At 41.6% G+C, this 26259-nt stretch overlaps 1 protein-coding gene and 1 long non-coding RNA gene across 2 annotated transcripts in view; one reads left to right on the plus strand and one right to left on the minus strand.

The window, feature by feature from the left end:
• The window catches only part of NRBF2 (nuclear receptor binding factor 2), a 1206382-nt gene that overhangs the window by 223960 nt on the left and 956163 nt on the right, over positions 1–26259 (minus strand). The window lies entirely within an intron of this gene.
• Positions 451–20806, plus strand: LOC126962183 (uncharacterized). The gene is made up of 3 exons (XR_007728614.1): positions 451–550; positions 2926–3022; positions 20689–20806. It is a non-coding gene; the product is annotated as an uncharacterized LOC126962183 (long non-coding RNA).

The following is a 26259-nucleotide window of genomic DNA, read 5'->3' on the forward strand; positions in this document are numbered from 1 at the left end:
GGAGACCAAGGTGGGCAGATCACCTGAGGTCAGGAGTTTGAGACCATCCTGGCCGGCATAGTGAAACCCCAGTCTCTACTAAAAATACAAAAAAAAAAAAAAAAAATAGCCGGGCGTGGTAGAAGGCACCTCTAATCCCAGCTACTCAGGAGGTTGAGGCAGGAAAACTACTTGAACCTGGGAGGCAGGGGTTGCAGTGAACCAAGATCACACCACTGCACTCCAGCCTGGGCAACTGAGCAAGACTCCGTCTAAAAAAAAACAAACAAAAAACCCCACAAAGAATTGTTATACCCTCTTCATCAATTTACTGCTTTAGAATTATGAAAGACCTTTTTATCATTTTGATCTGAAATCTACTTTTTCTAATATGAATACAGCTACTCCAGCTTTCTTTTGATTAGTGTGAACATGGTATATCTTTTCCTGTACTTTCTCAGAGTAGTCTGTTCTCAGGCCAAGCTTGCTTCCTACTCTGCCATAAGGTGAGCCACCTCTACCTGCCTGGAGATCAACCTGCGGTCATCCAGTTCCACCAGTGCCTGGCTGGGTAAGTGTAATTTACTCTGGCAAGAATTAGAAAACTATTGTGACTGCTTATTTAATTTCACAGCCCCTACACTAGCTTTAATCTGTAATAAAACAGACAGACTTCAGTGTCTATATTTCTATCCTTTCAGCATTTTGGAGGAAAAGAAAAAAGTGTTTTGATTTGTTTGCTAAAACCTCTGCAGGCGAGTAGTATGTGAAGGGAATATTGCATAGACACTAGCTTTTGTTATCTCATGAAGCACTGATTCTGAATACTCTGTGTGCCCCTTGGTTATTGAAAAGAGGCAGAGCATCTTCATGTTGTCAAACTTGGCTGCAGCCAAAGTGTAAAAATTTTGCTTTCTGGCCGGGCGCGGTGGCTCAAGCCTGTAATCCCAGCACTTTGGGAGGCCGAGACGGGCGGATCACGAGGTCAGGAGATCGAGACCATCCTGGCTAACATGATGAAACCCCGTCTCTACTAAAAAATACAAAAAACTAGCCGGGCAAGTTGGCGGGCGCCTGTAGTCCCAGCTACTTGGGAGGCTGAGGCAGGAGAATGGCGTGAACCCGGGAGGCGGAGCTTGCAGTGAGCTGAGATCTGGCCACTGCACTCCAGCCTGGGCGACAGAGCGAGACTCCGTCTCAAAAAAAAAAAAAAAAAAAAAAAAAAAAAAATTTTGCTTTCTATTAGCAAGTTATTTTTGCAACAGACATTCTTACATTTAGTTACTAAGTAAGACAACATCATCTCCCGATTCCGGTGTTGGGCTATATCACTGGGTCTCACTGTGCCTCTGACTCTCACCCTGCTCAAACCTCACCCTCAGAGATCCAGGAGGGATACGAGGGGCAGTATTGAAGTGAAGTCTGGGGGAGGGGAGAGCTTGAGGAATAGAGTCAGAAGGTGTGTGGTGAGGAATAGAGTCACAAGGTGTGTGATTCATCTTCCCTGTTAAGAAGAAATACTAGAAAGTTCTATGGTTTGTTTTCCTGGATTTGTTAAAATGAAGAATCCTTGAGTCCAAAAGCCAAAACAGCTTGTCAGACATGTCACGTATCTTTAAGCACAAGTTGGCTGGACCAGTTTCCCTACATCACTCTCTGTCCTTGTCACTTGACCACAAAGTCACATCTTGCAGTCTGGGTAATCATGCACACTGAACACTTCCTAGAGATGGTTCTAAAAATTATTTGGGGGGGAAGAACAGACCAAATATCCAGAGGTGGTAACAAGGCCCCAGCCTCCCTGGAGAACACTCGTAACAACGACCCAGTCCTCTTCCCAGGCCTGTTCTCCAAAAGGCAGCGATCTTTTATGCCGTAGATATTTATTTCAGGGCCTACTGAGGTTCATTTCTTCAGACACTTCTATGGAATTTCCAAGAATTCATGCAACTTGTAAAATTATGAAACTTCTCATCTAGGTGCTTCCCCTCAGCTTCATTACGCAAGTAACTATTCTACGTTTTGTGTTTACGCTTCTTTGGGATTATTTAAATATTTAAATATCCAGCTGTGTAGAAATTCAAATATCTCTTAATGAGGCAAACTTCTAAGCAGAGACTTCACGTCAGTGTTAACTGCTTTCCAACTGCAAATGATGTGAAAGTTTCCCTGAACTAATGGCTGGCTGACTCGATGGAAGATGTCACCTTTAAGTTCCCTGAAAAGAAAAAGTCCTCCGAGCTTGTCCAAGGCCAAGCACACCTCACACCTTTACAGCATGAGGAGATATCAACCTGTTCAATGTGGTTAAAGGGAAAACAGTGAAACCTGAGTTGACAAGAGGAGAGGAACATCCACAAAAGGGGAATGAGCACAGAGAGAAATCAGTCAGAACCTCAGTGGGTGTCACACTTTATAAAACGTTAACTAGCTCTTCCTCTGACATTATGAATCTGATATGATTTGCAGAGACAGTAGGGAAAAATGAACAGAAAATTTATTCTAGCCTAACATTCTTCTCTTCCATTTAGCAAGTGTCTTATTACTAAAGTTTATTTCTCTCAAAACTTGGTCTCTGTGGCCAATTGGTTTTGTTCTGTCCCATGGCACCAATCAGGCTCTTAACCTGACCCTGCGCTCTGGCACTCAGGGACCAAAGAAGAAGGAATGATGTGTGCTCCCAGCAAATATTTGTGTGTAGATTCCAGTAAAGCAGTTCAGAGAAGGGTCTTGTGAAAATGGGGCTGGAGAGGATTGTCTTGATGTGAGAAAGGTAGCATGCATAGGGTGGCTGTTGGATACCAGTGTTTTCCAAAAACAAATGGTGTAATGGAACCATCAAAGGACAATGCTGAACTCAACTCCTTCTTGAAGTCGTAGGAGGTGGGACGTTTGTGTCTTGAAAGATTACATTAAGCCTGTTGTCTATTCCTTCTCTCCTTCCAGAGCTATAAGTTGGTGCTGTTTGCCAGGGTTGATGTCTGCAGAGGGCCAGGGGAATTCCAAGCGAGGGAAGCAAGGAGAGCTTCTTGGACTCCTCAAGGTAACAAACCTCGTGAGATACTTGAGGATCTCTGGTTCCCATTCTAGTACCTGCAGCATTAAAGAGCCAACAAGGACTTAGGACAGAAGCCCATGTCAGGAATAAAGCATGTAAAATAGACTCAAAATTTGTCTGTGCGAAACCTCTTAGGAATGGAGTATATATCTGCTTAATGAAGGAGAACCCATCCATATACTTAGGAGGTGGAACACCAATATATGAGAGTTCTCAACCTATGGGAACTCTAAAAGTGCTCCTAAATTTGAATTCCCTCCCTTCCACTCTGGCCGAGACTTGGCCCCTAGGAAAATAGCAAAGTGCAAAGGTGTTGACTCTCGTCAGTTAATAAGTCCACTAGTGTTTCTGCATTACTCACTGTTAGTCACCAGGCATTCACTAAGCATCCACTGTGAGCATGAACAGGACTACAGGCTGTTAGTTTGTGTCATTTGCTGATGTGTCTGCCCTCTTCAACTGCTCCTACTTCCAATGTCTGTGTCATATTTTGTATCTCCTGACAATGCAGCTGGGTTGGGTACTAACAAAGAAGGCCAGAATGAGCTCAAGGGTATTGCATTATTGTTGGAAGAGTGTTCCCATTAATAAAAGCTGGTATTGTGTAATGTCATTCACATATTACTGTACATGAGATGATGCAATGTAATGCTGGCCTTTGATTCACCCAGAGCTTAATGGGAGAATGAGACTGGTCATTCCAAATCCCTGAATTTTTACCACTGAGAATCATAAAATATTAGAGCTGGAAGGGACTTTAGAGAATAGCTCACCCAACCTCCTTTGTTTTACCAATGGGGAATCTGAGGCTTATGTTATTCTTTGTTGAATGTACCAACTGGAATCTGGCCAAAGTGCCTGTTTCTACTCACAAATGTAACGTTTGGAAACAGACTGGGTCCTGTGCCATCTGCTACCATCCTTGGTAGACTAGAAGACTAGGAATCCAGAATAGTTCCAAACTGTCTAATGCACTTCATCTACAATATTAGCATCCCGGTTCCAGAAATTCTCTCCCTGAGGGTACTCGTATGTGGCACAAAGGTAGGGAAAATAAAAATAATTCTTGTTTTCTTATAATTTCATCTGATTCATCACTGCATCAAGGTGAGCTTGCTAATCTTAGATCTCAGATCCCCAGGGCATGGGCCCAGCCCTCTTTGTTTGATACAGAGCTATGAAGGCTGTCCAGCTTTGGTAACAATCTCAATGGCATGTTTTTGTTGGACCATTTAAAAAATGGCATAGTCCCCATTGGAGCTTGCACCTGTGAGTTTGCCTACCTTCTGCTGTATCTCCTTAATAGGGGAGGCAGGTAGTCTACCTGTTTAGAATGAGTTCAGGCTACACAGTTTATACAGCATCAAGATATGGAATGTGCAGTTCACAATTCGCTTTTGCCTGAATTATTTGTGTAATTGTGGAATGGGTTAGAAAGGGCATTTTAAAGAGTTATTCTTGGCTGTGGTAGGCTTTGTTCAGTGGAAACACGTTTGGCTCTATGTGAATTGGCCTAACAGAGAAGTCATGGACAACATCCTCTTTCTTAGGAAAGCTTTCAACTGGAGAGTACTGCAAAAATCTTGGGGACACAGAGCCAAATGAAGCTGTTGACCCAGGGTTGGCCATCACAAGTGTTTTGTAGCCAAGGAAAAATTTGCCTAGGATCAAGATGCTTAGCAGGACTCCTGAGAGTGCCAGAAAAGAGACTGGAAATTAGTAGAAGTTGCTTCTGTCTTTGAGAAGGGCCCTTCTATGTTTACATAATACCGAGTTTTTGAAATAGAAACCCCTGGCCAGAAAGTTAGAGACCAAGAGAAGAAATAGAAATTAAATGAAATTCTTCCTTCGGCCTCCCCCTCATCTCTGTAAAAATAGACAGAGACTTCCTTTTCCACTTACAGATGGGGAGGGCGCTGCTTTGCAGTTAGAGCTGAGTTGTGAGGTTGAGGCAAGCTGGGTTGGTGTTGGCAACTCAGAATTACCATCTCTTCGAGTTGAAACCCATACCCCAAAGGGTCTTTGGATTGGGAAATAGTGCAACCTCCCCATGCATAGGAGTAGGAGGCACTCCATTTAACTCTAGAACACCATTTTTTTGGCAAGCCTAGCATTTAGGCTTAACTTAGCTATACCCTTCTCCTACTTTATCAGAAGCTGGACATTGAAACTTATCCCTGGCACCTGCTAGAGAGAGAGCAAGGAGTATCAGAATGGTCTTTTGAAGGATCTGGTATGTTCAAGAGACAAATACACAATTTTGTTTTCATTTATTCACTTGCTTAATAGGCATTTATTCAACTTCTGCCTCTCCTAATCTGTGTGATTTGCCATGTTTGTGGAGAATGGAATATGAAATGACTGAGTCTTGGCCATCCACGATCACTAGGCAGAGAGATAAGACAGACCCACAAATAATGATAATAAGCAGTGAAATGTAACAAGCTCCTCAAGAAAGATGGAATGAAAAGTTATAGAAACTGAGATTAGAGGAGGACCTAGCTGAGCTGAGGAGGGCAGGGAAGGCTTCATGGTGGAAGTGACAGCAGGAATGATGAAGAGTAGCATTCCAGGTGGTGAACTACACATGCAAAGGCATTAAGGCCACAAAGCATGGAGGTATGTTTGGAAAATAATGAGGCCTCTAGTTGGAGGTAATGTAGAGGATGAGTTGAGGGTACTAGGAACTAAGACTGAATGGGAGCTTTGAAATGCTAGGAGAAGAATCTGGAACATAAGGTAGGAGAACAATGAAGAATCACTGAAGATTTCACAGAATGAAAACAAACTATTCTGTAGAAAAATTTATCTGGTAGATGGGTTTAGAAGGCGAGATAAGAAAGAGGAGGTAATTCAAGAAGCAATTAAAACAGTCTGGGCTATAGACAATGAAAGGAAGAGGAGTGGGAGAGTGAGAGAAATAGGAAAAGGCAGTGGAAACACAATGCGAAGGCAGAGAGGAGACACTGTGGCACTAACGTGACAGCTGATCAGATGTGGGGTAGGTAAGGTAGAACACCTGTCAAAGATGACTGAGAATTTTTAGCTTTGTTGTAATTCCCTGGTGGGTAATGATCTCAACTGTTTCTGTTTAGGGAGAAGGGTTTAAGAGAAAACTGATTGCTAGGATGAATTTGTCCAGGGCTTATACCTGGGTAATATAATGGTCTCCAAAGGAGTAGCCTCAGAAAATATATTGAGGGCTACACTGTGATGGAACTTTCTTGAGGGTGACAGATACAGAGAATGTGAAAGGCAGAAAATACCTGCTTTCAGTGAGCTTACAGTTGGAGAAGCAAGAATAGCACAAAGGAATAATGCCACACTCTATAAGAAAGAATGTAATGAATGGCTTAATTATGTATTCAAGATTGTGAATTATATAGACATTTAGAAGCAAAAAAGAGCGATGAAACAGGTGGGGCTTCTTGGAGGAAATGTTACATAAGGTGTTGGGATTTGGAGGGAAGGAAGAGAGAAGTAGGAGAACAACACAAATAAAGGCAGAGTGCTGGGGTGGACAGTGGTGTTCATGAGGGACTGAACAGACTACCTGGACATCTCTTCTACAGGAACTTAGAAAAGTTCTCAGTCATCCGAGGGGTATGAAGGGTGCAGGAGAAAACAAACACTGAGCAAGATTCATAGTAGGAGCATGCAAATATTATGCACTACTCATATCAGTGGTGCATAATATTTGCATGCTCCTATTGTGAATGTTGACTATTAATGTAACCGTGTAATATTACTCTTTTGGGGTGATGGGGGAAGGAAAGTTGGATGTGTATATATGAAAGAGCAAAATTCCTATCTTCTTTGTCAGGGAACCAATAAATAATGCTTAAAATTAATACATCAAGAAATGGCATTGTAAGCACACCTACAAACATAGAAATGCCTAGGGGAGGCAAAAGATGCATGAGATGAGGGCGGTTGCCTCTGGGGCAGGAGGATTGGGTTAAAGGGGGCAGAGGGCTGCAAATTTTAATTATATGATGTGGACTTAAAAACTCTCTAAGTATAGTGTTATAGTTTTTGAAAAAAAGAATGAAATTTTAAAATGATCATCTGATTTCATCCTGAGGTGATGATTGGAGTGCATTAGTAAGACAGGACACCTGGGCCCACTGTGCTGCCTTTGATGGGGAGCCTAGGATGATTTCCTGGGAAGGTCCAAGGCTGTCTCAGCCAAGCTTGCTCCCTGATTTTTCCACCTTCCTGGGGGGGTCCTCCAAACTCAGCTGTCTCAGGCCCCTTTCCTTTTAAAACACTGCCTTAGCCTTCCATCTGGGTTCTTCCCTCCACCTTGTCCAAGGCAGCCTGGACGGCAGTGTCCACAGCACCTCACTTCGTTGATGGAAAGAAGCTCCAAACTTTCATTTCGTCATACTGCAAATTATTAACACGATGTTTCCTGTTCATGTTTATTAACAATGTACTAATAAAAATGATAACTGTGAGAAAGGGATAAAGTTTCATCTATCTTACAGAGTTCTTACCCTCATGGTCTCGGGCTGTGGTTCCTAATTCATTGTCTTTTTTTAATGATCTGGTCTGGACTTGATTGTCCCATTTTTATTCCAGTTGGCTTATCCAGCCAAGAAAAGAAAAAAAACAAAATCCTGGGCAAGAACCGTTAAGTGTCACAAGTGGATGATTTGCATTTCTGGGGATCCCCCAGATAGGGGAAACCTATTTAAGTGAATGCTTGTTCTATAAAAGAATTGTTCTTCTCTCTCCAGACTAAAAATAATCATCAGAGTTCTCAGTTTATTTTGAACATATCTTCCTCCAAGCTTCTCAACTTCCTCTACTCAACCCCCCTCCAAAAGAGAAAAATAAAGTTCTTTAGCCTCTCCAGATCTGGGGGAAGGCAGCAGCAAAGGTACATTAAAGTAGCAGACTTGGAAATTCATCTCAGCTCTGCATCTTTATCAGGGAGCCTTCCCGGGCCTACAGCCAGGTCAGAGCTGTGTCATCAATCTGAGTAGGAAATCCGTGAAAGATAATTTCACCTACCCTGGTCTTCATCATTCCCCAAGAGCCCTTTCCTTTATTTTTTTATTTTTTACTTTTTAGCATTTTTTTATATTATACTTTAAGTTCTAGGGTACATGTGCACAATGTGCAGGTTTGTTACATATGTATACATGTGCCATGTTGGTGTGCTGCACCCATTAACTTGTCATTTACATTAGGTACATCTCCTAATGCTATCCCTCCCCCTTACCCCCACCCCATGACAGGCCTCAGTGTGTGATGTTCCCCTTCCTGTGTCCAGGTGTTTTCATTGTTCAGTTCCCACCTATGAGTGAGAACATGTGGTGTTTGGTTTTCTGTCCTTGTGATAGCTTGCTCAGAATGATGGTTTCCAGCTTCATCCATGTCCCTACAAAGGACATGAACTCATCCTTTTTTATGGCTGCATAGTATTCCATGGTGTATATGTGCCACATTTTCTTAATCCAGTCTATCACTGATGGACATTTGGGTTGGTTCCAAGTCTTTGCTATTGTGAATAGTGCCACAATAAACACACGTGTGCGTGTGTCTTTATAGCAGCATGATTTATAATCCTTTGGGTATATATCCAGTAATGGAATGGCTGGGTCAAATGGTATTTCTAGTTCTAGATCCTTGAGGAATCGCCATACTGTCTTCTGCAATGGTTGAACTAGTTTACAGTCCCACCAACAGTGTGAAAGTGTTCCTATTTCTCCACATCCTCTCCAGCACCTGTTGTTTCCTGACTTTTTAATGATTACTGTTCTAACTGGTGTGAGATGGTATCTCACTGTGGTTTTGATTTGCATTTCGCTGATAGCCAGTGATGATGAGCATTTTTTCATGTGTCTGTTGGCTGCATAAATGTCTTCTTTTGAGAAGTGTCTGTTCATATCCTTTGCCCACTTTTTGATGGGGTTGTTTGCTTTTTTCTTGTAAATTTGTTTGAGTTCTTTATAGATTCTGGATATTAGCCCTTTGTCAGATGAGTAGATTGCAAACATTTTCTCCCATTCTGTAGGTTGCCTGTTCACTCTGATGCTGGTTTCTTTTGCTGTGTAGAAGCTCTTTACTTTAATTAGATCCCATTTGTCAATTTTGGCTTTTGTTGCTATTGCTTTTGGTGTTTTAGACATGAAGTCCTTGCCCATGCCTATGTCCTGAATGGTATTGCCTAGGTTTTCTTCTAGGGTTTTTATGGTTTTAGGTCTTTAATCCATCTTGAATTAATTTTTGTATAAGGTGTAAGGAAGGGATCCAGTTTTAACTTTCTACATATGGCTAGCCAGTTTTCCCAGCACCATTTATTAAATAGGGAATCCTTTCCCCATTTCTTGTTTTTGTCAGGTTTGTCAAAGATCAGATGGTTGTAGATGTGTGGTATTATTTATGAGGGCTCTGTTCTGTTCCATTGGTGTATATCTCTGTTTTGGTACCAGTACCATGCTGTTTTGGTTACTGTAGCCTTTAGTGTAGTTTGAAGTCAGGTAGCATGATGCCTCCAGCTTTGTTCTTTTGGCTTAGGATTGTATTGGCAATGCGGGCCCTTTTTTGGTTCCATATGAACTTTAAAGTAGTTTTTTCCAATTCTGTGAAGAAAGTCATTGGTAGCTTGATGGGGACGGCATTGAATCTATAAATTACCTTGGGCAGTATGACGATTTTCACGATATTCATTCTTCCTATCCATGAGCATGGAATGTTCTTCCATTTGTTAGTGTCCTCTTTTATTTCATTGAGCAGTGGTTTCTAGTTCTCCTTGAAGAGGTCCTTCACATCCCTTGTAAGTTGGATTCCTAGGTATTTTATTCTCTTTGAAGCAATTGTGAATGAGAGTTCACTCATGATTTGGCTCTCTGTTTGTCTGTTATTGGTGTATAAGAATGCTTGTGATTGCACATTGATTTTGTATCCTGAGACTGCTGAAGTTGCTTATCAGCTTAAGGAGATTTTGGACTGAGACGATGGGGTTTTTCTAAATATACAATCATGTCATCTGCAAACAGGCACAATTTGACTTCCTCTTTTCCTAATTGAATACCCTTTATTTCTTTCTCCTGCCTGATTGCCCTAGCCAGAACTTCCAACACTATGTCAAATAGGAGTGGTGAGAGAGGGCATCCCTGTCTTGTGCCAGTTTTCAAAGGAAGGGGGAGTCCTCTCTAACTCATTTTATGAGGACAGCATCATCCCAATACCAAAGCCTGGCAGAGACACAACAAAAAAAGAGAATTTTAGACCAATATCCCTGATGAACATCGATGCAAAAATCCTCAATAAAATACTGGCAAACCGAATCTAGTAGCACATCAAAAAGCTTATCCACCATGATCAAGTGGGCTTCATCCCTGGGATGCAAGGCTGGTTCAACATATGCAAATCAATAAATGTAATCCAGCATATAAACAGAACCAAAGACAAAAACCACATGATTATCTCAATAGATGCAGAAAAGGCCTTTGACAAAATTCAACGGTCCTTTATGCTAAAAACTCTCAATAAATTCAATATTGATGGGACGTTATCTCAAAATAATAAGAGCTATTTATGACAAACCCACAGCCAATATCATACTGGATGGGTAAAAACTGGAAGCATTCCCTTTTAAAACGAGCCCTTTCCTTTAAAAAGTCCCTGCTCTTAATCCTAGGTTTCTGCTGGGAAAGCAAAAGGTTTTCTTTCTGTCTTTCCTCTCCCTCTTCCTTCGTTTAGAGCAACACAGCTCCAACTCCTTGCTCTGGGGCATTCCAGTTAACAAAGAACCTTTGTCTCCAGCAGATCCTCAGAAATGGGGCCTTCTGATAGGCTGGCTTGTTAGTGATCGAAAGCCCCAGGCACTCAGGTGGCCCAATGTCTTTATCTAGCTTTTTCATAGCCAACGATCAGTGATAAATGGTACATAAATATTCAGCAATAACCAATAAAAGCCCACACTGATTTCTCAGTCACTGGGAAACGCCCCCTCCCCCATTTCTGAATAGCATACGCTTTTATCTCAAAAAGATGCCAACAGTTTAGGAAACGAACTTTGTTAGTGCTCTCAGGCTAGGACTCTGGCCGCATCCTGGGCCCCTTAGGACCTGCACAGAAAAGCTTGAGGGAGTTAGGACACAGTCTTCTCATCTCTCCCGGGATTGCAAGCATTTTTGTTTTGTTTGTTTTCCAGGTCTTCTGTAGAGTGAGTGAAGGAAGCAGGGAAAGGGGTCCCAGCACAATGGCCAGCCCTCCAAAGGCTCTGGGCCCCACATGGGGACCGAATGTGGAGTGAGGTAGCAGTGAGAAGGGGAGACATCCTGGCTACCTAGGTGGTCCCTTGCTTCTTGTAGCTTTCTAATCATTTGTAGCTGGTTCTGGCAGCACCCAGAGCAGAACAGTGGGAGGAACTGGGAACTACTATAGGTGGCGGAGGGAGTGGGACAAGGGTTGAAACCCTATCTGCTGGCTACCGTGCCCACTACCTGGGTGACAGGATCAATCATACTCCAAGCCTCAGCATCATGCAATCGACCCGGGTAACAAACCTGTACGTGTACCCTCTGAATCTAGAATAAAAGTTAAAATTATATGTAAAAAAAGGATTATGTTTTTCTAGTCTAGGTGGATGATCAGATGGCTTCTCTCTTTCCTAACAGCATTTACGGCCCTTCAACATGGGGTGAGACACTGGTCTGAGAAGAACTTTGTTAATTGTATCTCCTAGGAGCACTCTGAACTATTTAGTCTCCATTCCCAGAGTGAAACACACAAACCCTCTTTGGATTGCCATCTTTCCCCTCCCTTTCAGCCTGGATTCCTAGGAGTTAGCATTCGCATTTTTCGCATTTGGGAGAAACTATCTGCCCCTTGTGGAGAAGCTCTTGCCTCCTTGAAGAGACAAACCCAATTTTATCCCTTCTGAACCATTGCAAGGTTTCTGCCAGTTGTATAAGCTACAAATATCTTAGAAATGTTAGCCGGGAAGTTTTTTTGTGTGTGTGTGTGTATTTTTTTTTTTTTTTTAAATTTCCCAGCAGTTTACACAGTTTTGAGAACAGTAGTTTTGTTTCCACAAGCTCATGTTTGGAGATTCAGAAGCTCTTGGCTATCAATCATACTACTTTATTCCCAAGTCTGTCCACAATGTTGAGGCTTCAGAGTTCCTTCTGAGTTACTCTGGACTAAATTTCATCAGGCACCCACTACCTCTTCAACATCTTTGTACCTAGTCTTCTCCTTCTCCTTAGGAAATGTCTTGACTTCAGCTTATTTTTCTCATAAGCAATGGGAAGTATCCCTGGTGCCTCAGAGAGGAAAAGAGAAAGCCAAACTCCTTTAGCCTTGTGCACAGAAACTGAAGTTTTAGGGGAATAGTTGGGTAGGTTTTTTTTTTTTTTTTTAATGGGCCATTGGCTTTTGTCTCTCTTGAGTCTTGTCTCTTTGCCATCTTTGTCTTCTCTCCTTCCATCCTCAGCAGAGTTCCAGAAAGTCTAACTAAACTTAGCCCCTTATGGCTGGGTAATTTGGAGAAATGTTGCCTTCTGTCATTTTACTTTTGTGAAATAAATGGGCTCAGTGAATAACTGGTATATTCTAAGTGATACATTAATTTTATTCTCTTTGTCTTTGTTTTCTCCTCTTTTCTTCTTCTTCTTCCTTTAAAAAAACCCTTTTGTTCCTTTAAGAAAAAAGACATATTTAGGAAGTGTTCTGGCCTACCAATTGCTTAGTATTTATTTAAAGGCTGAACTAACAGGATTAATGCTATAGATTCATGACCACAAATATGGGTTAGTTAGTAGCTGTGTGTTGAAGAGAACCATGCTCAAATTCTAGCATGATTCCTATAGCTTCATGAACTTGGGCAAATTAATTAACTTCTCAGAGCCTCAGGATTTTTATCATTAAATGGAGAATAAGAACGTGCTTCATAAAATTGAAGGTAAAATTACATAGTGTGTGTAGCACAAAGCCTGACACATTGCAAGCGCTCAATCAGTGGTACCTGTGGTGTCAAGTGGATAGACCTCTTTTAAAATTTTCCATGGGAATTTAAAAAATCGTAACATTCTTCCCCTGTCCAGTTAGCATCTTTCTGACTCACATTCACAGCAAGTGATGTATTCTGAAGGAATACAGAGTCATTTTGAAATTAGCTTAAGCAAAACTTTCATAAAGAAGTCATTTCTAGTCATCTTCAAAGTGTGGACATTTGTGTGTGTGTGTGTGTGTGTGTGTACGCACACACTACTCTAGATAAATTTCTAATACCTAGAAAGTTCTTTATAGTACTTCTTCGCTTTCTAAAATGGATAACAGAGAATTTATTCAATTGTTCCTTCTTCCATGAAATCTTTCACTACACCCTGGAAAACCTGATCAGCTTTGAAACTCTGTACAGCCCTCGGGAAAGATGCTATTTTTCTTACTAGTATTTCTTAGTGATTTACATTGTTCCTCTTCTCTACTACATTTTAAGTTCCTTGAGGGCAGTGCCTTTCTCTGCTTAGTGCTTTCCATGGCACCTAGCAGAGTCTCATGTGAAGTAAGGTAGAGATCAGTTCAGGATTAAGAGCCTGGACTCTAGAGTCAGACATGCTCTTAGGTCCAGTCCTACTACTTTTTGACTTCTTGAGCAGCCTTACTTAATCTCTTCTGAGTCTCAGTTTCTACTTTTGTCAAATTGAAGTGTTGGGAGTTGTTACAAGCATCAAATGAGCGCATGTGTGTGTGTGTGTGTGTGTGTGTGTGTGTGTATATACACACCCAATTCCTGGAATATAATGAGAAATGAATGAAATTGTAGCTACTTCTAATTATCACTATTATTCATGTGCTAAATATATGCTTGTATGTTGGATGAATGGACAGATAGATGGATGGATGTCATTCTCTATAGCTGTAGCCAGCAGACCTTGCAATGAATTATAAAAGTATTCCCCCAACATTCTCATCTACCAGGACTCCAAACTGGAATTACCATTGGGGATTTCCATATTTTTAAAGCTCCGCCTCCACTCTCAGTTTTGTTCTGATCTTCCCTGTGATACTTGAGTTTGCTTCTGAGATCTGATACCTGACACTTCCTCTCTTTTCTGTAGTGAAAGCCCATCTTTTGCTGATAGACTATTGCCAATAGCAATATTATTTCTAGAAGGATAATCCTTATCTTGATGGCTACTTTCTAACATAAACAGAGAAGAGAAATTAAAAAAACACCATTTCCACACCAGGTAGTGGAGAGATAAACAAAGATGTGAGTAGTCGCTATGGTAGGAGAGTGCTTTTGCACGCTCAATTACCTGCCTGAGCTGTTGGCCTGCTTCCTGGCTGCTTTTCTTTGCATTGCTTGACCTTTAGACTGATGCTATTAAAATACATACCCAGTGCCACGTAAATGGTTTTCAATGCCTGGCTGCTTAGAGAAAACTCATTGACATGCAGCATACAGTTACTTATGCATGTGAAAAACAGAGATTAGGAGTCCTTTTTGACACCAGCTTGCTAGGATCACATTTTGTTGTGGCCCCTCTATAGATTACTGACCTCCCTCTGGGTTTTTGGCCTCAAATGACACTATAGCACCTGATATCTCCTTCTTTAGCTACCAGGTATGAAGATGTGTCTGTGGCTAAGAGGTTCTCTGCCCTGAGATCAGTCCCAGGCTCGTTGCTGAGTCACTAGTGGATGGAAACAGTAGCCTGATTTTCATTTACACTTCTGTGATAGTCTAGATTCATCTGTGTCTTTCACCTTTCTCTTGATTTCATTTGAATCCAGATACTAGAGTGCCTACTTTAAGAATACGGAACTCTTCCCCACCCTGCTTATTCACTCTTACCATTCTCTCCCTAGAAAAGGAAACAAGACTATAAACCTGATACGGATTCCGATCCTAAAAAAATCAGCATGAGGGTCCAGATGGATAAGAAAGCCCCTGTGAGTTGAACTGTAGCACTTTGGTGTTCACAGAATGATTCGTCATTCATCCATTTATGTACATTTTATATAACAAGTTCATCTTCATGCATTTGTTTTCATTTAGGTCAAACCTTAGGAGGAAACAGAAAGGAGTAGAAGAGATGTTCTTGCTTCCTGACAAGATAGATTATTATAAAGTAGAACATAAAGAGAATGGGAAAGATATTAAGAACATGACAGTGGAGAGCTAGTTATGTTCCATAGGAGAGATGACATTTGAACTGGGTCCTGAAGCAGAGAAAAGGGTTGGGTGCCTAGAAATAGTGGATAAAGACATTTGACCTGAAAAGAACAGTGTCTGTCATATCAACATTGCTGTTGAGGACTAGCTCCTGCATATCTCCCGTCTTCCATGAAAAGGGGGCATTGAACTAACTTTAGAGTCAGTTTACAACCATTGGTTTTACAGTCATGAAATAGATGAATAACAAAGGTAAGAGAGATGCTATCTTCATTCTTGTGAGCTTCTACAAGGCTGTTCTTGGCATAAACAAAGTTATGAAAGCCATTTCATCCAGCCTCATGCCATTAGGTAAAGATGAATTCAGCACTTGGGGGCATCTTGTTGCCAGTAGGCCAGGATACCTCTAGTACTCCATGATGCATTTCTTCATGTGTTCTGATTCTAGATGCTAAGGCAGGGATGACAAGACATGGAGAAGGCTTGCCTCTGTGAGTCTCCATACTCACCTCCAGCTACTCTCCCACTTGCTCCCAAGACTCCAGCCACACTGTCCTTCCAGAAGGCCCATCTCAGGCCTTCACATCACTATTGTCTCTACCTGGAATCCGCTTTCCTCCAGTTATTGCTTGGCAAAATCCTACCCATCCTTCAAGTCTGCGAAAATGGATGGGACCAGATCTGGTTGCTCTATGGTGCCTATACTATTCCTTCATAACCAAATTGTAATGGAAGTGTTTAGGTGTTGAAATATTTTCTCTGTCTCCCCTATAAGTTCCATGAAGTCAGGGATTGTTAGTTTTGTTCACTTCAGTTTTTTTGAAACCTAGCACAGGGCTAAGTGTACAGTATATACGTAATAAACTTCATCGAATGTTGAATGAATGAATGCATTTGGAGATCTTACAATCGTAATGGCTAGTCAAACCATGCGCAAAATGAGTTAGTTAATTATGGAGACATTTCAAACGTTGGAGTAAAAATTGACATCATTGGCAATCCCAAGTTAGAGAGATTGTGATGGTCTTTACAGAGTACTTTGCTCTAAACTAGTCCCCTAAAGTTATAAAGTATTGAAAGAGGCCAGAAACAATAGCTGCTTGTCTCTCATCTGTGGATACTGGGAATATTCTTTCAGATGACTTTCTAAGCTCTAGAGCTGGAGAAAGCACCCGGAGTGAGACATCATTATTGTCAGTCATTCATCTCACTTCCCTTTCTTCCTTCCTTCCTTCCTTCCTTCCTTCCTTCCTTCCTTCCTTCCTTCCTTCCTTCCTTCCTTCCTTCCTTCTTTTTCTTTCTCTCTCTCTCTTTCTTTACTTTTCATGAGAAAGGGTCTCACTTTTATGCCCATGATGGAGTGCAGTAGCATGATCATGGCTCACTGCAACCTCGACTTCCTGATCTTTCAGGTGATCCTCTTACCTCAGCTTCTTGAGTAGCTGGAACTGCACGCATACACCACCACACCCAGCAAATTTTTGTATTTTTTTGTAGAGTCAGGGTTTCACCATGTTATCTAGGCTGGTTTCAAACTCCTGGGCTCAAGCAGTCCTCTTGCCTTGGCCTCCCAAACTGTTGGGATTACAGGCGTGAACCACTGCACCTGGCCAACTTTTCTTATTTTCTTCTATCTTTATTTGTCTCATTTTTTTCTATATCTACTTTCTCTCCTGCCACTGTACTCTGTGGCCCCAAGAACATGACTTGGTTATGGTGTTCCAATCTAAACAGGAACCAATTCTTGCTCTAGAGGAAGTAAGGATTTCATGCTAAAACCCAGAAGGTGGTTCAACTTCAGGTCACAGGTCTTGGCATAGGAGGGTGCCATTTGGGCTGATAGCATAAACGTAATGGAATAAATAGTTAGACCATGGTTCTTCCAAGCATCATTTTCCACTCCTCCTCTGCTTCAAGAACCTCATCCTGTTTGTTCATAGTTGATTAAACCTTGTATTCTCTCTTCCATATCTTGACGGACAGTTCAAGCCTCAGCATCTGCTCTCTGAATTATTGCAGTAGTCATCCACATTGTCTCCTAGATTCTAGGAGTTGTCATTTCCAAAGCATAAGTTGTATCTTCCTGTCTAACTCAACATTTATGATACCTTTTATTGCTCGTATGAATTCCCAGCCTCTTAGCAAGCATTGATACTTTTGTCTTTTTACAAGTTGTCTCTCAATTCTCTTCCATCTCTAACCCCATCCAACCCTCCCCAAAATGCACAGTATTCCAGTCCCCTGGACTCTGATGATGATCCCTGTCTGACTCCGTTTTATGTTTCCGTGGCTTTGCACACACTGTTCTCATTGTTGAGAGACTTGTCCTTGCTGAGCTTAGATGTTCCCTCTTCTGAATGCCTCTTCCTGATCCTCAGAGTCAGAATTATAAATTCTCTCCTCTGTACTCCCAGGCAAGTTTGCTTGTAAGTCATTTGCAGTTTGCCTTGTTTTGCAGTGAAGAGTTTGTATCTCTTTCTGGCACTGCCTATGAGCTCCTGCAAAAGCAGGAACCGTGTTTGATTTGTACAACCTCTATGTGATCACGATTTTCCAGGGAAGTTACTTTTTTCTCCTGTCTTACTGCTCATATAAGTACACCCATGCCTGTCAGACCATACATCTCTTCCGAAAATATGGGCACAGCTTTTATTCATCTTTGTATATGTCTTTTTACAGAAAATGGTCAGAAATAGTGTGTCGAATTGAATGAACTAAGTGACTCCTTACGAAGTACGTTCCCCCATGGTTCTATGATTCAGTTAGGAAAAATATACTTATGTCTTGGACTAGCTTTTTCTCCAGATGTCCTGGCAGCTGGGGAAAGTTGGAAAGAAAACAAACAAACAAACAAAAAACACCTATCCATAAAGAATAATGGAGATTGAGGTTTGAGGTGAGGAAGAAGGAATTCAATGAATGAAATCAGAACCATTAAACTTTTAAGGTGCCTGCCCCCCTGCTTGTTGTATCATTGTGTCAACACATAGCAACAGTTTCCTATCTTTGCCAACAAGGCCTTACAATATTACCTTTCATGATGAAAAACAACAGCTGTAACACAGCCTGAGAACAACACTGCTTCTGTATTGAAAGCCCAGTTCTTAGGAGCTCTAATCACTTCTAAGATAGCATCTCTCCAATTCTCAGAATATTCCTCAAAGGGAAGGAGGAGGCTTGTATTGTTATAGGCTCTATTTTGCATACAGTAAAAACAAGGCAAGAGGAGGTTAAATGATTTGTCCTTGGTCATGTGTGAGTCAGAGACTGAGCCAGCCAGAGAAGTTTCTTCACTTCCAGGCCATTGTTCTATCTTGATATTGGCAGCTAACTCTCTCCCTCCATCCTTGTAACTGGTAGGGACAAACTACCAAGGGAGTGACAATTGGGCTTTTACTTCCACAAATACAAATGTTGGCCACTGACCAAGAGAGTTCACATATAACAAGTGTAAGGGGAGTTGAATGTCTGTAGTTTTGTGTGTATTCCTTCAGTCAACAGATACCTTTGGAGGACTTGTGTGTGTCAGGCATTTTGCTATCCACTGGGGATGTGGAGTTGAGCCTGAGAGTCATTGTTCCTGCCTTCAAAGAGCATCCACTCTAGAGGGATCACAAACATTAAATAGAGAAAGAAACAAAAACAACTATCACAATGAATCAGTCATCTTTGAGCAGGCTGGGGCCATCCATTAAAAAGGTTCCTAGCCTTTTTTTATTCTCTATCTCTCAGCAGGATATTTGAGACCCATTGCAATCTATCTTCAAAATATCTTCCATCTCCATTGGCCTCCAGTAGTTCTCTCTTCCCTCCAATAAACAGAGTGCTCCAGCCCTACTAGACTCTGCCATTCCTGGACCACTCAGTTTTAAGTTTTTGTGGCTTTGCTGAAATGGGCTGAGAGACCTTAGGCTTCTTAGACTGGAAATGAGGGTGTGGGGAGAATGGAGTGGAGGCTGGAGCCATGCCTAAAGAGAGGTGAAGCCACTAAAATGCTTGGCCAGTGAACATGTGTCCCATAAGTGAAAGGTTGAGAAGATGGCTATTACAATGTCTATTGCTGTGGTTAAGCACCTTCACACATTTTAGTTAGTGTAGAGGAGAGAGTACTGGATTAGGAGACTGGGTACCTGGACTGTAGTCCTACCTAGATCTTGGCTAAGTCACAGTATGTCTTTAACCTCAATATTCTCTTTGGTCACATTAGCAGATGGGATTAGGTGCTCTCTGAGGGCTTCAAAATAAGGGTGTACCTATGACTCTTCAACCTGATTTCACGTGTGTGTGTGTGTGTGTGTGTGTGTGTGTGTGTGTGTGTGTGTGTGTGTGAATGTAGTGGCATAGGGTGATAAGATAGGGGAGAATAATTTTTAAAACGGGACCAGCTCTTAAGAACTACTGGTTTCTTCCAACTATGCATAAAACCAGTGCCAAGGTGGGGTTATATATTTATATTTGTGTTTCCACATCAGTTACATTATACCCAGCCCAGAATACAATGTATTCTCTCCATTGTAAACACTTTTGGATTCAGCTAGTTCTATAGCCTTCCCAGACCCTGAAGACCTTGCATGGGGAAAAGACTTCTCCTGTACCCTCTGAGGTTCTGTGCTTGGGCCTGAGAATTAAACTGACTAAAGACAGATTAACAGGAGAAAAGCATACAAATCTTATTTGATGTTAACATTTTTACATGCCTTTATATATAGGAAATGAAGTTCCAGCCGAGTGCAGTGGCCCACACCTGTAATCCCAGCACTTTGGGAGGTGGGAGGTCAGAGGTGGGTGGCGGGAGGATCTCTTGAGTCCAGGAGTTTGAGACCAGCCTGGGTGACATAGTGAGACCTTGTCCCTACAAAAACCAAAAAATTAGCTAATTAGCTGGACATGATGGTGCCTGCCTGTGGTCTCAGCTACCTGGGAGGCTGAGACAGGAGAATTGCTTGAGCCCAGGATGCAGAGGCTGCAGTGAGTTGTGATCATACCAATGCGCTCAGCTTGGGCAACAGAGTGAGACCCTGTCTCAAAAAAAAAAAAAAAAAAAAAAAAAGACATAAAGACCCAAAAAAGAGAGATCGGTCTGAGAGCTTATTTACAATTTTAATAATAATGAAAAAAACAGTGAATTATGAAGATCTGACAAGACAAAGGAAAAAGGGATTTGGGCTGGGGTGGTAAATTGTAAGAAAGTGATGAGGAAATAATGGAGGAACTAATGGAACATAAGGGTTATTTTGGTAGGTTTGTTTATACAGATTAATCCCATTCCACCCCCCACCCCATAATAAGAATGTTCTCCTCTTTCTAGCAAAAGAGAAGGCACCATTGTCATGGGAAGTTTAGTTCTTTCTTTAGGTAAAAAGGGAAAGGCCAGAGAGTCATTCTTGCATCTGCTGTTTTTTAGTTGCCTTCAGCTCAAAATACCTAATATGCCAAAGTGGCGTCTTTTGGGATGGCATGTACTGATTTCCTTCAACTTTTCTTTGTTTCTTTCTTTCTGGGTCCTCAGTTCTACCAGGAGGCAGTGCTATGGTGTGCCCAACCCTCCCAGAGGCCTAAGTGGCCACCCTCCTGGGAATGCCCAAAGCATCTGCTATTTAGGACTTGGTTACAGAGCGCCATCAGCTTCCCCAAGGTAAGCCAGCATTGACTTCCAGGCCATTTAATTTACATCTTAATTTTGCTCATTGCTCATTTCTGAAGCGGGAGTCCATTTCCTGGGCTTTTCCAGCTCTCAGATACAAACAGATCCAGTCTTTAGTTTCACTCCTAAGATAGGAGACTTATTTCACAACACCAGTGGCCCAGCACAGCCTGATTTCTAAAGCAGAGACATGCATACTGCACACTTGCCAGTATTAGGTTCCTGCAACCAGTTGGGCAAGAGAATCTGTCAGTGACTCCTCTAAACTAATGCTTAGAGGGTTTCAAATCAGTGGGAGGAGTTTTACAGAAACTGTAATGCAGCCAACATTTACATGTCTTCAGGTATGTAAAATCTACATTTTTCTTACATATGGAGCATTTATTTCTAGTTATGCTTTCCAATTGTGCCATTCATTTCTTTTAATCAGGTTTAAGGATATGTCCTCAGTAGTAGATCAGAACCAGGCAGAAACGATGTGTCAAAAATATTTTCTTGGTTAGTAATTGGTGAGACAGGGCCTTATGATTTCCAATTATGGAGCCGTAGAAACTAAGTCATCCTTCTTTGAGCTCTGCCATGGTCATTTCCAGACCCAGGAAGGGAATGACACAGAAATGGCACTGGTTTTGGCAGCATTATTGACACCTTACCTTCAGGCCCAGAAATCAAAATCCCATCTCAAGAATGTTGTTTACTGTTTTTTGTTTTTGTTTTTGTTTTGGGTAGACGGGAAGATTTTAGTTGGGGTTATTGCATCTTTTATCCATCACAATGAGCTTTGTATTCTGCATTTGCCCCAGTCCCCTCAGTTGGTTGCTTTGTACGGAGGTCATGGATCTGGAGCTGTGGGACCCTCACTGAGCCACCTTTAAATGCATATTTCTGTTCCTTGTGAATAGGTCTGTTTTAAAATGGGACAAAATTTGCTCCAGAAGAAGAGTAAAATTGTTGGTTGATACAAGGTTTTAGACATATGTAGGCAGCAATTTATTCATACCACGTCTGACTATTTATTATTATATTGGGTTTGGAGGTCTGAGTGTGTGTTTGTATTGCCCAGTGGGGAATATGTGCAAAGAAGAAGGCTTTCTTGGCCAGTAGCAGCTAACAAAAAGCATTTTGGTCTTGGGTCCTTAATTATTAGGGACTAGCATGCCAAGGCTGACTTTTTATTAGCATGTCTCTTTTCCTTTAGGAAAAAGTTTTAAAACAGACTACCCAAAGGTCTTCCAATTGCTAGTTCAAGAGATGACTTGTGTTTGAATTTGGCCAATTAACATGACAATGTCAATGTCAAGATCCATTTCCAGAGGAAAGAGTCGTTCTTTGAAAGGCAGTTCTTGAGGGTGTCCAAGCTGAGAGGCAGCTTCTCCTCTGGGACTATTTGGATTTTATATTCCCGAGCCAAAAAAACATTCTTTCGAATTGGCTGACAAAATGGGTTTCAGAACAGGAGTTTCTAAAGCTGCAGTGGAAACTTTAATTATGCAGGTCCTGTCAAAATCCATCTGCTAATTCAACTGTTTCTGGGTAAGGTACTTTTTATTTTTCCAGCAGTATTACTGGATGACTCTCTGATAGGAATATGAAATTAACTTTCTTCATAGGCAAGCTTTAGTTTTTATTCTTTTCAGCATTAGGAATATTTTCTTCACAGGGCTTATTTGCTTTGTAGCTGATTTGGTAAAGGCACCTGATGACTTTAGAGCCGAGAGACCGAAGGTGTCCTTTAAGGAGATGCTATTGGAGGTTTCAGTGTGGTGTGACTTTGTGATTGACTAGTGGCCATGACTTAGAAATAAAGCCTTTCTGTAATTTGTAAGGGGAGAGGGGCATCAAAAGTTGTTCTGGTTTGTGCAAGACCCAAATGTTCAGCATGCTTATGGGCAAATCTGTGGTCTTAACCTTTTCAATATGCCTCATCGAAACAGTTGGAAACCCCTGTATTAAGCAAGACTTCTATTTATGATGAGCATCCATGGATTTGTTTTTGTGAAGGGATTGGGCAGGAGTTTGAGGTGGTTGCTAAATGTATAAATATTGAATGTGCCAGCATCTGGGTCATTTCAGCTTAAATATCAGACAGTGAGGCTTATGCAAGCAGCTGACTTAGTGAAACTATCTGTTATTTTAGGGTGCTTGCCTGGATAACAAGCTATAGGACAAAACCAGAATTTTTATAACCAGCAATGTCATGTGCATTTCAAGCAGAGATTAAGAAAAACACTTTTGCTAATGAGTTTCAGTTTCAGGAAAACCTCAGTGAAAATATATGTGAGAAAATGGACTTACGAGTGGTGATAGTCTTACATCTAGTTGGGGTCTGCAGCCAAAAGGGCTTTTAAATATAGACTTCTCTTCACCAATTAAAATAAAGAACTCTACTAATTTTACTAGGTCTTCAAACCAAGGAAATTTCATGGCAAGTTGAGAAAACAGTTCTCTGGGACCTCAAAATTGGGAGACAAAAATATTTTGCAGGGCTACTTCTGTGTAATGAGTACAACTGTGGTAGAGTCATCCAGATGATCGGAAACACTTGCTTTCCTGAGCCTGGTGTAGCATGGTTTGCAGTTAATTCAGAGCAGCCCTTGCTTTTTAATTTGCCCAGTTTTTCAACCCTTGACTCATCTTTCTCCCAAAGGATAAATGTGTGGAGTGAGAGCTTGTTGCCAGGCCTTACCTTACACTTTTCTCTGCAGTCTGGCAGCTGTGCCTGCTATTTTGTCCTCACCTGCTATGGAGTTGTGCCTGCTGTTGTCCTCACCTGCTGTGGAGACTTGGAGAGTGTGTGGCTGCCTGTTGTTTTAAAACTCTGGTTCCTTCCTCATCAGACAGGGCTTGAGTCTTCTCCAGCCATACTAGACGTGTCTTGGAGACTATTCTAGTTCTCCACCCACCTTATTTCAGTTTTCAGGTCCTCAAAGAGAACAGGAGATGTCCTGATTATTTTCTTCTAGGGACAATTTTACCAAGAGATGTAGGCCACCAAGTTAACCTCTCTGTGCCTGAATTCTGCCTGTCAGCTGTGCTGATCTTAAAGGAACACAGACTCTTTTAAATCATTTCTAGATCTTCAGTGTGCTTATTAGCGATTGATGGTGTTTTATTAAAAATGTACACTTTTGGGTTCTACTCACAAATTCTAGCATGGAGCCTAGGAATCGATATACTCAATAGTATCCATTGGTGATTCTGATGCTATGGTCCTAGGACCAAGTCTGAGAAACACTAATGTTTTAAAAAGTGTATATGGCAAGAACTAAGTGAGCAAGTGGGTCCAAACTTCCTTATTTTTACAGCTGTAGAAATTGAGCTTAAACACAATGATAAGCCCTCAGCTAATCAGTGACAGGTTATCCTCTAGACTTCAGGATTAAAACCAGGTCTCCTGAGTTCTAGTTTACAAAACTCCAAGTCATGAGGTAAGATACAACAACACAGACCTGAAACAGCTCAGGGTTAGTGGGATCAAGTAATGTGGCTGCCTTGGCTCCGTCATGGGAATTTGAGGATGTCACTGAAATGCAACAATACGAGGCCTGCAGATTATTTCCTGAATTATCTGAAAGAGTCTTTGTGGAGTCTGTCAAGTCCAAATCTGCATTTGTTTCTTAAAATCCACCGTATAATATCCCTGCCAAGTAGGCATCCATTTTGTTAAAGGTTACTCTCTTCGAAGGTTTCTTGGGATGCTCCCAACCACGCCAATCCCCTTTCCCCTGTCCACTTCCTAACAACTCTGATCCCATATGATTAGCTCTATATTGGGCTGGAAATCTCTCCTCCACACCTGTGCCTTCTACCCAGTTCTGGGCCTACTTTCAAAAGAGATACAATACAAGTCTAATTGATCTTCCACCTGACCGTGATCATGCCTTCTAGCTAAACATTCTTTTGTCAAGGTTGAACAACCCAAGATCCTTTGGCCATGTTTTGTATAACTTGGTTTTTAACACTCTCTTTTTTGTGATTGTTTTGCTCTGCATGCAGTCTGTTTTGTCATCTTTTATATTAAAATATAGCAACTGGAACAGACCCAGTACTCAATGTGGTTTGACTCGTTCAAAATTCATTACTTCTAAGATACTTTGTGCCTAACCATAAATACATTACATTATCATTTTGAGTGAACCAGTGACATTCAACTCACTATTAAAAATCCCATGTCTTTTCACAAGTGCTGCTAAAATCATGCATCTCTCACCTAGTATTTGAGTTGATGATTTTTTTTTTACCCGTGTGTTTTATTTAACATTGATCCCAGTTAATCTTGCTGGAGTCACCCCACTGTCCTAGACTATTGACATCTTTTTAAAATTCTGATTTTGTCATTAGTCTGAGATTACTTGATTTTATTTATTTAATTATTCATTCCACAAACATTTATTGAAAACCTGCTATAATATGCCAGTCATGGTACTGGATATAAAATGGTGAGCAAGGTAGTCATATCCCTTCTGTCGTGGAATTTACAGTTGAATGAGGAAAACAAACCAGTCACCAACAATATGAGCAGTACCTGTGATGATGAGGGTGGTGTGGCATGTGTGGGCACACGTGGAAGGGTGACCCAGGGGTGAACATCTTGTCGAGTTTTGAGGGTGGTGGTCAGAGAAAGCTTCTTTGTGGAAGTGACCTCTAAGTTGAGATGCAAGAGATGTGGCATTAGAGAAAGAAGAGTGTTCCAGGTGGGGCAATCCCATGATCCAAGGACCAGAGACAAAAGAACGCACAGCCTGGGGGAGGGGCTATGGGTACTTGTGGGTGGGACTGACAGAGCAAGATGCTAGGAGAAGGGGCTCAACTCCTCAGAGGGGAATGGGGAGCACGTGTGAGAGTTTAGATTGTCTGGAATGTTGATAAAAAGGCGAGAGAGCAATGTCTGAGACTGACACCAGCCCATTCTTCAGCAGTCTGTGGGAAAGACAGCTTGTCACAATGCCAGTCTCTGCATTTCTCCATCCTGCCCACCAGAGTATCCTGAAAGACTTGGCAAATATCTTGCTGAACATCAGATACACCATGTCTCCTGATCGAGCAGACTAATACCCTTATTAAAAAGAAAATGTGGTTGGCCTTTGTCTGGCCTGACTTGGCCGGGTGCTGGCCACCTAGGACCGATGTTTGATTTCCTGTGCCACCTGACAGACCTTGAGATAGTCCTTGCTCTCTGCACTAGAGAAGCAGCCAGTGAAAAGGAAGATGGGCATCCTAAAATGTAATGGTAGGTAATTATGAAAGGTAACATGGACAATATTTCTCTTCCTCTTAGGATGTTTGCTGGGCTAGAAGCTGTCCTCACACGCCTCTGTCTGGCTGTCATAGCAGAGATATTACAGCCTGTAAGAGGCAGGCCTAGGGGTCAGATGGCCTGGGCTCAAACCTTGCCTTTTTCGGTTACCACCTGTGCAACTGGGGCTGAAAGCTTGA

This window comes from Macaca thibetana, chromosome 9, assembly GCF_024542745.1.
Source record: "Macaca thibetana thibetana isolate TM-01 chromosome 9, ASM2454274v1, whole genome shotgun sequence".
NCBI lineage: Eukaryota > Metazoa > Chordata > Mammalia > Primates > Cercopithecidae > Macaca > Macaca thibetana.